This window comes from Bombus affinis, unplaced genomic scaffold (genome assembly GCF_024516045.1).
Source record: "Bombus affinis isolate iyBomAffi1 unplaced genomic scaffold, iyBomAffi1.2 ctg00000137.1, whole genome shotgun sequence".
Taxonomy (NCBI): Eukaryota; Metazoa; Arthropoda; class Insecta; order Hymenoptera; family Apidae; genus Bombus; species Bombus affinis.
This window is the reverse complement of record NW_026108863.1, coordinates 7,783-17,755: the sequence shown is the minus strand read 5'-3', so window position 1 is coordinate 17,755 and position 9,973 is coordinate 7,783. Positions and strand designations below refer to the sequence as shown.

The following is a 9,973-nucleotide window of genomic DNA, read 5'->3' as shown; positions in this document are numbered from 1 at the left end:
CCCACATCACACCATAGCGTTTGTTATTAATCTTATTGGTAAGAATAAATATTATCCTACCAAACATTTGTAAAATTTATCCAGTTAGAAGCTAGAATATTTATTTATTGTACATCGCTGTATAATATATCTACATTTGCATCCGACGATACTTATTGCTGATATTGTATTACCTTTAATCAACTAACAACGAATAAATTAAAATATAGTTAAACCAACATAACTCTGTCAGACGAAATAAATACGTTGCCAATTTTCTATCCCTAATAACTTTAATCCTCTCCCGTGCCAGTATTCCTGCGCATAGCAGGTTAGCCGAAAAGTGGAATTCATTTGCCAGTTGCATCAAACGTAAGTCAACGCTACCAATTAAACACCAGTTAGTAGATAATAGACTCTCACCTAGTTCAAACCCCACGACAGACAGGGTACAAGGTTTGTTTTCCTACAGGAAAGAAAGTGCCTACAGAGGCACTTCCAGTCTGGAAATTCAACAGACACGACAGACGAAGGTACATAGATTTGTTTTCCTACAGGCAAGAAAGTGCTTACAGAGGCACTTCCAGTCTGGGAATTCAAAAGACACAACAGACGAAGGTACAACGTTTGTTTTCCTACAGGCAAGAAGGTGCTTACAGAGGCACTTCCAGACTGGGAATCCAAAAGACACGATAGACAAACAATACCCATCATACACTAACACTCTCAACTTAAAGAAAATAATAATAATAAAAGGAAATTCTTCGAAATAGTCCTTAGACTATTTCTGGTGGCAGCAACTACCATATTAATCGGACATCTCGATTAATATTTCATAAACAATCATACCATTTCAATTTTCCCCTTCCGATTAAACTCAAGATAACACAATAAAAATTTTTTCTGGATTTAGTCTAGACTAACACGGAAGGCATAGCACAATCAAATCAAACATAACAGAACGTAACAGTAGTGCACGCCGTTTTTAGCTTCGAAACAAGCACAGCAGCTCGCAAATCGCAATCACTACTCTATTTTGTCGATAGCTGTGCGTTATTTCTCTTCTGCTGGAAGAATTTCGACGATTAAACGATATTTTCATTGCATTCTACACGTCGTGTGTAGTGCACGGCGTTTTTAGCTTCGAAACAGGCACAGCAGCTCGCAAATCGTAACCATTTACTCGATTTTGACGGAAATTGTGCGTTATTACTCTTCTGTTGGAGGAAATACGACGTTTAAACGCTATTTTCATTGCATTTTACACACCGAATGTAGTGCACGCCGTTTTTAGCTTCGAAACAAGCACAGCAGCTCGGAAATCGCAACGATTTACTCGATTTTGACGAAAAGTAAACATTATTTCGCTCCTGTTGGAGATATTTCGTAGTTTGAACGCTAATCTCTTTGCATTTTACACGCCTTATGTAGTGCACAGCGTTATTATTTTCGAAACAAGCAGAGCAGCTCGCAAATCGCAATCATTTACTCGATTCTGACGTAAACTGAGAGTTATTTCTCTTCTGTTTTCCAGGAATTTCGACGTTTTAGCGCTATTTTCATTGAATTTTACACGCCGAATGTAGTGCAAGCCATTTTTAACGTCGAATCAGGCACACCAGCTCGCAAATCGTAACTATTTAATCGACTTTGACGAAAACTATGCGTTATTTCTCTTCTGTTGGAGGAATTTCGACGTTTAAACGCTATTTTCATTGCATTTGACATGCCGAATGTAGTGCAAGCCGCTTTTGGCGTCGAAACATGCACAGCAGCTCGCAAATCGCAATCACTACTCGATTTTGACGAAACCTCTTCGTTATTTCTCTTGTGTTGCAGGAATTTCGACGTTTAAACGCTATTTTCATTGAATTTTACTCGCCGAATATAGTGCAAGCCATTTTTAACGTCGAAACAGGCGTAGCAGCACGCAAATCGTAACCATTTACTCGATTTCGACGTGAACTGCGAGTTATTTCTATTCTGTTGGAGGAATTTGGACGTTTAAGCGCTATTTTAATTGCATTTTACTTGCCGAATGTAGTGCAAGCCATTTCTAACGTCGAAACAGGCGAAGTAGCACGCAAATTGTAACCATTTACTCGATTTTAGAGAAAACTGAGCGTTATTACCCTTCTGTTGGAGAAATTTCGACGTTTAAAAGCTATTTTCATTGCATTTTGCACGCCGAATGTAGTGCAAGCCGTTTTTGGCATCGAAACAGGCACATCAGCTCCCAAATAGTAACCATTTTCTCGATTTTGACGAAAACTGATTGTTATTTCTCTTCTGTTGGAGGAATTTCGTCGTTTATGCTCTATTTTCATTGAATTTTCACGCCGAATGTAGTGCAAGCCATTTTTAACGTCGAATCAGGCACAGCAGCTCGCCAATCGTAACGATTTAATAGATTTTGACGAAAACTGTGCGTTATTTCTCTTCTGCTGGAGGAATTTCAACGATGAAACGCTATTTTCATTGCATTCTACACGCCTTATGTAGTGCACAGCGTTATTATTTTCGAAACAAGCAGAGCAGCTCGCAAATCGCAATCATTTACTCGATTTTGTCGAAAACTGAGCGTTATTGCTCCTCTGTTGGAGAAATTTCGACGTTTAAACGCTGTTTTCATTGAATTTTACACGCCGAATGTAGTGCAAGCCATTTTTAACGTCGAATCAGGCACAGCAGCTCGCTAATCGTAACGATTTAATCGATTTTGACGAAAACTGTGCGTTATTTCTCTTCTGCTGGAGGAATTTCGACGATTAAACGATATTTTCATTGCATTCTACATGCCTTATGTAGTGCACCGCGTTATTATTTTCGAAACAAGCAGAGCAGCTCGCAAATCGCAATCATTACACGATTTTGACGAAACCTGTTCGTTATTACTCTTGTGTTGCAGGAATTTCGACGTTTAAACGCTATTTTCATTGAATTTTCACGCCGAATGTTGTGCAAGCCATTTTTAACGTCGAATCAGGCACAGCAGCTTGCCAATCGTAAGGATTTAACAGATTTTGACAAAAACTGTGCGTTATTTCTCTTCTGCTGGAGGAATTTCAACGATTAAACGCTATTTTCATTGCATTCTGCACGCCTTATGTAGTGCACAGCGTTATTATTTTCGAAACAAGAAGAGCAGCTCGCAAATCGCAATCATTTACTCGATTTTGTCGAAAACTGAGCGTTATTTCTCCTCTGTTGGAGAAATTTCGACGTTTAAACGCTATTTTCATTGAATTTTACACGCCGAATGTAGTGCAAGCCATTTTTAAGGTCGAATCAGGCACAGCAGCTCGCCAATCGTAACGATTCAATCGATTTTGACGAAAACTGTGCGTTATTTCTCTTCTGCTGGAGGAATTTCGACGATTAAACGCTATTTTCATTGCATTTTACACGCCGAATGTAGTGCAAGCCGCTTTTGGCGTCGAAACATGCACAGCAGCTCGCAAATCGCAATCACTACTCGATTTTGACGAAACCTCTTCGTTATTTCTCTTGTGTTGCAGGAATTTCGACGTTTAAACGCTATTTTCATTGAATTTTACTCGCCGAATATAGTGCAAGCCATTTTTAACGTCGAAACAGGCGTAGCAGCACGCAAATCGTAACCATTTACTCGATTTCGACGTGAACTGCGAGTTATTTCTATTCTGCTGGAGGAATTTGGACGTTTAAGCCCTATTTTAATTGCATTTTACTTGCCGAATGTAGTGCAAGCCATTTCTAACGTCGAAACAGGCGAAGTAGCACGCAAATTGTAACCATTTACTCGATTTTGACGAAAACTGAGCGTTATTACCCTTCTGTTGGAGAAATTTCGACGTTTAAAAGCTGTTTTCATTGCATTTTGCACGCCGAATGTAGTGCAAGCCGTTTTTGGCATCGAAACAGGCACATCAGCTCCCAAATAGTAACCATTTTCTCGATTTTGACGAAAACTGATTGTTATTTCTCTTCTGTTGGAGGAATTTCGTCGTTTATGCTCTATTTTCATTGAATTTACACGCCGAATGTAGTGCAAGCCGTTTTTTAACGTCGAATCAGGCACAGCATCTCGCAAATCGTGACGATTTAATCGATTGTGACGTAAACTGTGCGTTATTTCTCTTCTGCTGGAGGAATTTCAACGATTAAACGCTATTTTCATTGCATTCTACACGCCTTATGTAGTGCACAGCGTTATTATTTTCGAAACAAGCAGAGCTTTTCGCACATCGCAATCATTTACTCGATTTTGTCGAAAACTGAGCGTTATTTCTCCTCTGTTGGAGAAATTTCGACGATTAAACGCTGTTTTCATTGAATTTTACACGCCGAATGTAGTGCAAGCCATTTTTAACGTCGAATCAGGCACAGCAGCTCGCCAATCGTAACGATTTAATCGATTTTGACGAAAACTGTGCGTTATTTCTCTTCTGCTGGAGGAATTTCGACGATTAAACGATATTTTCATTGTATTCTACACGCCTTATGTAGTGCACCGCGTTATTATTTTCGAAACTAGCACAGCAGCTCGCAAATCGCAATCATTAAACGATTTTGACGAAACCTATTCGTTATTACTCTTGTGTTGGAGGTACTTCGACGTTTAAACGCTATTTTCATTGAATTTTCACGTCGAATGTAGTGCAAGCCATTTTTAACGTCGAATCAGGCACAGCAGCTCGCCAATCGTAAGGATTTAATAGATTTTGACGAAAACTGTGCGTTATTTCTCTTCTGCTGGAGGAATTTCAACGATTAAACGCTATTTTCATTGCATTCTACACGCCTTATGTAGTGCACAGCGTTATTATTTTCGAAACAAGAAGAGCAGCTCGCAATCGCAGTCATTTACTCGATTTTGTCGAAAACTGAGCGTTATTTCTCCTCTGCTGGAGAAATTTCGACGTTTTTAAACGCTATTTTCTTTGAATTTTACACACCGAATGTAGTGCAAGCCATTTTTAACGTCGAATCAGGCACAGCAGCTCGCCAATCGTAACGATTTAATCGATTTTGACGAAAACTGTTCGTTATTTCTCTTCTGCTGGAGGAATTTCGACGATTAAACGCTATTTTCATTACATTCTACACTCCTTATGTAGTGCACAGCGTTATTATTTCGAAACATGCAGAGCAGCTCGCAAATCGCAATCATTTACTCGATTTTGTCGAAAGCTGTGCGTTATTTCTCTTGTGCTGGAGGAATTTCGACGATTAAACGATATTTTCATTGCATTCTACACGCCTTATGTAGTGCACAGCGTTATTATTTCGAAACAAGCAGAGCTTTTCGCACATCGCAATCATTTACTCGATTTTGTCGAAAACTGAGCGTTATTTCTCCTCTGTTGGAGAAATTTCGACGATTAAACGCTGTTTTCATTGAATTTTACACGCCGAATGTAGTGCAAGCCATTTTTAACGTCGAATCAGGCACAGCAGCTCGCCAATCGTAACGATTTAATCGATTTTGACGAAAACTGTGCGTTATTTCTCTTCTGCTGGAGGAATTTCGACGATTAAACGATATTTTCATTGTATTCTACACGCCTTATGTAGTGCACCGCGTTATTATTTTCGAAACTAGCCACAGCAGCTCGCAAATCCGCAATCATTAAACGATTTTGACGAAACCTATTCGTTATTACTCTTGTGTTGGAGGTACTTCGACGTTTAAACGCTATTTTCATTGAATTTTCACGTCGAATGTAGTGCAAGCCATTTTTAACGTCGAATCAGGCACAGCAGCTCGCCAATCGTAAGGATTTAATAGATTTTGACGAAAACTGTGCGTTATTTCTCTTCTGCTGGAGGAATTTCAACGATTAAACGCTATTTTCATTGCATTCTACACGCCTTATGTAGTGCACAGCGTTATTATTTTCGAAACAAGAAGAGCAGCTCGCAAATCGCAGTCATTTACTCGATTTTGTCGAAAACTGAGCGTTATTTCTCCTCTGCTGGAGAAATTTCGACGTTTAAACGCTATTTTCTTTGAATTTTACACACCGAATGTAGTGCAAGCCATTTTTAACGTCGAATCAGGCACAGCAGCTCGCCAATCGTAACGATTTAATCGATTTTGACGAAAACTGTTCGTTATTTCTCTTCTGCTGGAGGAATTTCGACGATTAAACGCTATTTTCATTACATTCTACACTCCTTATGTAGTGCACAGCGTTATTATTTTCGAAACATGCAGAGCAGCTCGCAAATCGCAATCATTTACTCGATTTTGTCGAAAGCTGTGCGTTATTTCTCTTGTGCTGGAGGAATTTCGACGATTAAACGATATTTTCATTGCATTCTACACGTCGAATGTAGTGCAAGCCATATTTAACGTCGAAACAGTCGCAGCAGCACACAAATCGTAACTATTTAGTCGATTTTGACGTAAACTGAGAGATATTTCTCTTCCGTTTTCCAAGAATTTCGACGTTTTAGCGCTATTTTCATTGAATTTTACACGCCGAATGTAGTGTAAGCCATTTTTAACGTCGAAACAGGCGCAGCAGCACACAAATCGTAACCATTTAGTCGATTTTGACGTAAACTTAGAGTTATTTCTCTTCCGTTTTCCAAAAATTTCGACGTTTTAGCGCTATTTTCATTGAATTTTACACGCCGAATGTAGTACAAGCCTTTTTAACGTCGAATCAGGCACAGCAGCTCGCAAATCGTAACGTTTTAATCGATTTTGAGGAAAACTGCGCGTTATTTCTCTTCTGTTGGAGGAATTTAGACGTTTATACGCTATTTTCATTGTATTTTACACGCCGAGTGTAGTGCACGCCGTTTTTGGCTTCGAATCAAGCACAGCAGCTCGCTAATCGCAACCATTTACTCGATTTTGACGAAATGCAAACGTTATTTCGCTCCTGTTGGTGACATTTCGAAGTTTGAACGCTATTTTCATTGCATTTCACACGCCGAATGTAGTGCAAGCCGTTTTTGGCTTCGAAACAAGCACAGCAGCTCGCAAATCGCAATCATTACTAAATTTTGACGAATCCTGTTCGTTATTACTCTTGTGTTGGAGGAATTTCGACGTTTAAACGCTATATTCATTGAATTTTCACGCCGAATGTAGTACAAGCCATATTTAACGTCGAAACAGTCGCAGCAGCACACAAATCGTAACTATTTAGTCGATTTTGACGTAAACTGCGAGTTATTGCTCTTCCATTTTCCAAGAATTTCGACGTTTTAGCGCTATTTTCATTGAATTTTACACGCCGAATGTAGTGTAAGCCATTTTTAACGTCGAAACAGGCGCAGCAGCACACAAATCGTAACCATTTAGTCGATTTTGACGTAAACTGAGAGTTATTTCTCTTCCGTTTTCCAAAAATTTCGACGTTTTAGAGCTATTTTCATTGAATTTTACACGCCGAATGTAGTACAAGCCATTTTTAACGTCGAATCAGGCACAGCAGCTCGCAAATCGTAACGTTTTAATCGATTTTAACGAAACCTGTTCGTTATTACTCTTGTGTTGGAGGAATTTCGACGTTTTTTAAACGCTATTTCCCTTGAATTTTACACGCCGAATGTTGTGCAAGCCATTTTTTAACGTCGAAACAGGCGCAGCAGCACACAAATCGTAACTATTTAGTCGATTTTGACGTAAACTGAGAGATATTTTCTCTTCCGTTTTTCCAAAATTTTCGACGTTTTAGCGTTATTTTCATTGAGTTTTACACACCGAATGTAGTGCAAGACATTTTTAACGTCGAATCAGGCACAGCAGCTCGCCAATCCTAACTATTTAATCGATTTTGACGAAAAACTGTGCGTTATTTCTCTTCTGCTGGAGGAATTTCGTCGATTAAACGCTATCTTCATTGCATTTTACTCGCATAATATAGTGCACAGCGTTATTATTTTCGAAACAAGCAAAGCAACTCGCAAATCGCAAGCATTTACTCGATTTTGTCGAAAACTGAGCGTTATTTCTCCTCTGTTGGAGAAATTTCGACGTTTAAACGCTATTTTCATTGAATTTTACACGCCGAATGTAGTGCAAGCCATTTTTAACGTCGAATCAGGCACAGCAGCTCGCCAATCGTAACGATTTAATCGATTTTGACGTAAACTGTGCGTTATTTCTCTTCTGCTGGAGGAATTTCAACGATTAAACGCTATTTTCATTGCATTCTACACTCCTTATGTAGTGCACCACGTTATTATTTTCGAACAAGCAGAGAAGCTCGCAAATCGCAATCATTTACTCGATTTTGTCGAAAGCTGTGCGTTATTTCTCTTGTGCTGGAGGAATTTCGTCGTTCAAACGCTATTTTCATTGAATTTTACACGCCGAATGTAGTGCAGGTAGTTTTTGACGTCGAAGCAAGCAGTGCAACACGCAAGTCGCAACCACTTACTCGATTTTGACGAAAACTGTGCGTTATTTCTCTTCTGTTGGAGGAATTTCGACGTTTAAACGCTATTTTCATTGAATTTTACTCGCCGAATATAGTGCAAGCCATTTTTAACGTCGAAACAGGCGTAGCAGCACGCAAATCGTAACCATTTACTCGATTTCGACGTGAACTGCGAGTTATTTCTATTCTGTTGGAGGAATTTGGACGTTTAAGCGCTATTTTAATTGCATTTTACTTGCCGAATGTAGTGCAAGCCATTTCTAACGTCGAAACAGGCGAAGTAGCACGCAAGTTGTAACCATTTACTCGATTTTAGAGAAAACTGAGCGTTATTACCCTTCTGTTGGAGAAATTTCGACGTTTAAAAGCTATTTTCATTGCATTTTGCACGCCGAATGTAGTGCAAGCCGTTTTTGGCATCGAAAACAGGCACATCAGCTCCCAAATAGTAACCATTTTCTCGATTTTGACGAAAACTGATTGTTATTTCTCTTCTGTTGGAGGAATTTCGTCGTTTATGCTCTATTTTCATTGAATTTTACACGCCGAATGTAGTGCAAGCCGTTTTTAACGTCGAATCAGGCACAGCATCTCGCAAATCGTGACGATTTAATCGATTGTGACGTAAACTGTGCGTCATTTCTCTTCTGTTGGAGGAATTTCGACGTTTTCAACGCTATTTTCATTGCATTTTACACGCCGAATGTAGTGCACGCCGTTTTTAGCTTCGAAACAAGCACAGCAGCTCGCAAATCGCAACCATTTACTCGATTTTGACGAAAAGTAAACATTATTTCGCTCCTGTTGGAGATATTTCGTAGTTTGAACGCTATTGTCATTGCATTTTACACGTCTTATGTAGTGCACAGCGTTATTATTTTCGAAACAAGCAGAGCAGCTCGCAAATCGCAATCATTTACTAGATTTTGTCGAAAGCTGAGCGTTACTTCTCCTCTGTTGGAGGAATTTCGACGTTTTAAACGCTATTTTCATTGAATTTTCACGCCGAATGTAGTGCAAGCCATTTTTAACGTCGAATCAGGCACAGCAGCTCGCCCAATCGTAACGATTTAATAGATTTTGACGAAAACTGTGCGTTATTTCTCTTCTGCTGGAGGAATTTCAACGATGAAACGCTATTTTCATTGCATTCTACACGCCTTATGTAGTGCACAGCGTTATTATTTTCGAAACACAGAGCAGCTCGCAAATCGCAATCATTTACTCGATTTTGTCGAAAACTGAGCGTTATTGCTCCTCTGTTGGAGAAATTTCGACGTTTAAACGCTGTTTTCATTGAATTTTACACGCCGAATGTAGTGCAAGCCATTTTTAACGTCGAATCAGGCACAGCAGCTCGCTAATCGTAACGATTTAATCGATTTTGACGAAAACTGTGCGTTATTTCTCTTCTGCTGGAGGAATTTCGACGATTAAACGATATTTTCATTGCATTCTACATGCCTTATGTAGTGCACCGCGTTATTATTTTCGAAACAAGCAGAGCAGCTCGCAAATCGCAATCATTACACGATTTTGACGAAACCTGTTCGTTATTACTCTTGTGTTGGAGGAATTTCGACGTTTAAACGCTATTTTCATTGAATTTTCAC

The 9,973-nt window shown here is 39.3% G+C and overlaps 2 long non-coding RNA genes across 3 annotated transcripts; one reads left to right on the top strand and one right to left on the bottom strand.

The window, feature by feature from the left end:
• Positions 1-487: 487 nt before the first annotated feature.
• On the top strand, positions 488-949 carry LOC126927546 (uncharacterized). Its single transcript, XR_007715592.1, has 2 exons — positions 488-544; positions 629-949. It is a non-coding gene; the product is annotated as an uncharacterized LOC126927546 (long non-coding RNA).
• On the bottom strand, positions 949-9,307 carry LOC126927544 (uncharacterized). Of its 2 annotated transcripts, none has more exons than XR_007715589.1 (3): positions 9,057-9,306; positions 8,361-8,441; positions 949-1,010 (listed from the first exon to the last, which is right to left on the bottom strand). It is a non-coding gene; the product is annotated as an uncharacterized LOC126927544 (long non-coding RNA). The 2 variants fall into 2 exon arrangements; XR_007715590.1 differs by lacking the exon at positions 949-1,010 and adding an exon at positions 7,543-7,583 and having other exon boundaries at positions 8,354-8,441; positions 9,057-9,307.
• Positions 9,308-9,973: the final 666 nt, after the last annotated feature.